Source organism: Otolemur garnettii, unplaced genomic scaffold (genome assembly GCF_000181295.1).
Source record: "Otolemur garnettii isolate 467f Iridium unplaced genomic scaffold, OtoGar3 scaffold00022, whole genome shotgun sequence".
Classification (NCBI taxonomy): domain Eukaryota; kingdom Metazoa; phylum Chordata; class Mammalia; order Primates; family Galagidae; genus Otolemur; species Otolemur garnettii.
This window is the reverse complement of record NW_003852417.1, coordinates 11985692-11990395: the sequence shown is the minus strand read 5'-3', so window position 1 is coordinate 11990395 and position 4704 is coordinate 11985692. Positions and strand designations below refer to the sequence as shown.

General features: G+C 49.2%; 1 pseudogene; it reads left to right on the top strand.

The window, feature by feature from the left end:
• The first annotated feature begins 483 nt into the window (after window positions 1-483).
• On the top strand, window positions 484-723 carry LOC111724359 (annotated as a pseudogene).
• The last annotated feature ends 3981 nt before the right edge of the window (window positions 724-4704 follow it).

Here is a 4704-nt window from a genome sequence, read left to right as displayed (position 1 = left end):
CCCACCTGCTGGCCTTTCACTCTAGGTAATGAGACAATCTGCCACTGACTGAACTTAATTCCCTGCACAGGAAGCTGGGCCGATTGACTCTTATTCTCTAAAAGGAAAAATGGCCTGTGGCTACGTGGCCTGGGAGACACAGCAAGAGAGAGTGATCACAGGTCGCCCCTGCGTGTCTGCAGGCACAGCTGGGTAAGGGGCTCACGCCTGATTTAGAGCGAGCCCCCACCCCACAGACTCCCTGTGCCCTGTCACTCTGCACACTCACTCGTTCCTTGCATTGCACAACCAGCAGCCGCTGTACACCAGCCACTGTGTCAGGGACACAGCAGCAAACTAGACAGGCCAGGGGCCCTCGCAGAGCTGTCGTTTCAGTGGGAATTGTCAAAGGCAAGCGAATGGATAAATGAACACTGTGAGACAGCTCAGACAAGAGCAGTTTAAAAGAAAATAAATGAGGGGGCTTCTGGTGTGTGCCCAGTCATGGCGCAGGGGCAGTGTAAGTTCCAGGCTCATAAACGCACAAAGAGTAAGAGTGTAGTGGTGGCCTCTGACCAGAACCCTGGCCAAGAAAAGGCAAGCCTGGGAGTCGGGATCTGGAAGAAGATTGAACGTGATGTGGTATTGAAAGCCAGCGGCAGCCTGCCCAAGAAGCTGGCCTTGTTGAAGGCCCCAGCCAAGAAGAAATGGTCAGCTGCCTCCTCCACTAAGATGCCTTCCTAAGGGTACCAGTCTAACAGAGGTCAACACTGCAGCCCCCACCTCCATGCTCAAACCTTGCAAGTGACCCTAGAACCTGGGTGGGGCCTGGCCCAGGAGCAGATGATCAGTAGATCCTAGGGTTCTGAGAACCCAGTGATGATCAAAAACATGGGGTCATCAACTTCCTGGGTCCCCTTGCCCCAGTTCTGTCTCTTTACTGGTTAACCCTAAGCAATAACTCTGGTTTTGTTCAAAAAAAAAAAAAGAAAAAAGAAAGAAAGAAAATAAACCAGGGTGATATGATAGGGAGTGACAAGCAGGTTTGGGAATGCTTTGGATTTGGGTAATTGGAGCCGCCCTCTCTTAAGTGATGACCTTTGAGATGTTGGGCTACATGAAACCTAGACCCCCACCATGCACAGGTCTAGGGCAGAAGGAAGAGCAGGTGCAAATAACCCATGTCAGGAAGATGCCTGGCAGAGTGAGTGGGGGAGAATGAAAGATGGGCCAGAGGCCACGACTGAAAGCAGGAAAACCAGCAGGAGGTGGGTCCAGGGTCAGGTGAGTGGGCATAGGCTTTGGGGTGGGATGATACAGTGAGAAACAGCCAGGTCCAGAATGCATCAAGGTCAGGTTAATAAAACTTGCTGATGGATTAGATTTGGGGAATGAGGCATGTAACGAGTTAAACAGCATCCCTCCAAAATTTGCATCTACTAAATGCAGCCTTCTTTGGAATAGGGTCTTTGCAGATGTAACTGAGTTAAGTTATCCCAAGATGCCACCTCAGCTCCTGGCGAGTCTTCAGAAGCTCCTGGCAGGTCTTCAGAATTCAAGGCAGAAAAAAGCAGCATTTAGGGAGAAGACATAGGTCAGCTCCCCTTCCTCTTTCTTACTTTGTTTAAACAAGGAGAGCTGAAGTCCTCCAGGAGGCCCCAGTCACTTCACCTTGAGTTTCACTGGCTGGAACCAAGCCATGTGGCCACCCCACCTGCAATGCACAGGAGGCTAAGAAAGCAAGTCTGGTACCTCTCTGGCCTTGACAGCAGAATATGGTGCGGGGACCAATGGAGATGAACGTGGGGTCATCTGACCACAGTCTACCACAAGGACGACCACAGCCATGAGCCCTCTCTCTGTACACAGGGGCTATTTTTCACAATTCCCTTCCCCCAAACTATCTTACAACACCCTTACAAGGCAAGAAGACCAGACATTACTCTTTCCTGTTTTAAAGATGAGGAAACTGAGACCCTAAACACAGAAAGGACACGTCCATGGTCCAAAAAGGTCCACAACTGAGCCAGCCTTCCAATTAGGTCTCCTGTCTCCCAGCTCTGCCCACAACATGCCTAGTAAAATGCATGACCCTCCAAGATAGATCATTGATTTCTGGTCTACAGCCTGGCAGGAGGCAGGCAGGAGAGCAGGAGAGCTCCTAGCTGCAGTTGTCCTGCTTTGTTCCACAGAGGTCAGTCCAGGCATCTTTTGCCACTTCATGGGCTAAATGCTTGATGGGATTAGTGCACATTCCTGCTGTCTGTGAAACAGGCTGACTTGGCAGGCTGGAAAGGCAAAGGTAGGATAAGCAGCAGCAAAGAACAACTGGTGAGACCTCTCCTGGGCCAGTGCCCCGCTGCCCCAGACTACCGCCACATGCTCCTCTTGGGGCTGCTAGGTCAGGGTCTACTTGATCTGGCAAAGTCTTGAGCAAGGAGCTCAGAGGCAGATGGGGCTGGGTGAGAGGGGAGTGGCTTCTGCTTGAGGCTCCATTACCAAGAGGCCAGCTTGAGTGCAGGTAGGGAGGGCTGCGGAGGCTTCTCTCACACCCCTGTCTGGCTTCCAGCTCAGCCTGGCCAGCAAAGCTTCTCTGCATTAAGACAAGAAAGTACTTAGAGGACAAAGGGAACTGAATCTGCAGGTAACTTGGTGGCTGACAATGCCAAGAACAGGAAGTGGCTTCTCTGTTCATGGGACTGTGCAAAGATCGGCCAAGTTGCAACCCGATAAGACCATTCTGACATTGACTTTGGAGATGAGTCCAGGTGAAGAGAAGAATATCACTGGAAGTGGACTTGGCTGGGACATTGTTATGTGTTAACCAATTCCTGGCTCCTGGGCACACAGTGGGACATTGCCCTCCCTCCCTTGTAGTTTAGGTGGGGTCCTTGCAACTGAATTCTAACCAATGAGATAATATGTTAACCATTGAGATACAGGATTGCTTGTTCTAGAAATAAGACCATCCTGAGTTAATAACATGACACTGGCATTTGGGAGTGCCACCTGGAAAGCACCCAATTTCACCAACTCCACCCTCTGTGGAGAGGCACCGTGGATGGGGGTTAGACACTTTGAAGTGAGGTGTAGTTGGGTTCATATCTTCATTCTGCCACGTCCTAGCTGTGTAACCTCAGGCAAGTTACTTAACCTCTCTGAACCTGCTCTCCCATTTGTCCAAAAAAAATAATTGAAAACTCCCAGGGTTATTATAAAAATTCAGTTATGTAACATGTTTAAAGTGCTTAGCATGGGGGTTGGCACACAAGACAAGCATATAAATAGTAACTGCTATTATTTTATTGAATTAAAAATAGTTTAAAAGATTAATCATTTTAAAACTTATCAGTCTGTTGAAAATTGTATGATTTGTTTCATAAATGGCATGAATGGAGATTGGGATGAAAGAAAGAAAGCAGTCATTTGTCTCCCATAAAACCTATGTTTTAAGGCATTCAGAATAAATTGATTTTAGAAACAGCTTGTCCTGAGTTGTCCAGAGAAGACAGAGCAGGGAGACTGGATTCTTCCCTAAACTGAAGGCCCAAGCCCAGCCAGCTTCACACTGTGGGTGGTAGGGTTGGTGGAAGCCACGCCAGGTGGCCAAGGCCATAGGGCAATCTTTCCAGACAAGGAAAGCCCACATGCTGGACTGAATCCTTCAGTCCTGACTTCAGAACTGGGCACCAGGACACCCCCTTCTAGCCATGTGACTGGGTTGCCACCATTTGTCATTGTAGTCATTCTGGTATATAGGCAGGTAGTGCTATCTCACTGTGGTTTTAATTTGCATTTCCTGGGTGGCCAGTGATGGTGCACATCTTTTCATGTACTTATTTTCCATCTCTAGATCCTCTTCTCTGAAATGTTTTTTACCCATTTTCTGTTTGGATTGTTTGGGGTTTTGCCTGTTGAATTTTGAGAGCTCTTTATGTATTCTAGATGGTAGTCCTTTGTTGGACACGTGGTTTGCAGATACGTGCCCCAGTCTGTGGTTTGTCTTTTCACCACTTTAACGGGGCCTTTCACAGAGCAGAAGTTTTTACCTTTGATGAGTTTCACTTTATCCGTGTTTCTTTTTATGGACAGCACCTTTGCTGTCTAGCCTAAGAGTTCTTGACCCAGCCCAGGATAAGGGCGCTCCCCCTTGCCCAGCACACACCTTCCTCCCATCCATCCACAAACCTCTGCGGTGTGGTTACTCTGTGCCCTTCCCCATACTTCCTGCTGGACAGGAAGTATGGGGACACTTAGTCCCCAGTTTCCTCCTTAAGGCCTGTTCCTCACTGGATGCTAAGAAGGGAGGCTAAGTGGCCAGCTCTGCCCCAGGCAGCCTCCACCCAGTCCTCAAGCCACTATGGCTGCTGGGCCAGAGGCTCAGATTCCAGACAGAGGCTTCTTATCACTGGGGGACTCTCGCTCTGTATGTTCTGCAGGGAAAAGCAAAGGCCTGTTCAGCTTGGACTCTGGGGATGCTCCATGATGGCCTGTGTCTAAAGAGCCCAGTGCCTCCTCTGTAGATGGTTACCGTGATCCAGAGGTCCCAAACCTGCTTCTCTCCTCCTCCTGGAAGGGGCCCGAGTGAAGCTCAAGCAGAAGAACAATGCAAGGATTTGTGGGTTGTGCTCTCTGCTGGGACTTTGGATTTGGGGACTTAAGCTACATTGTAGAGACTTTTTAAAAGTCTTAATTAGTCATCCCCCCGCAACTCCCCCAGTGTTG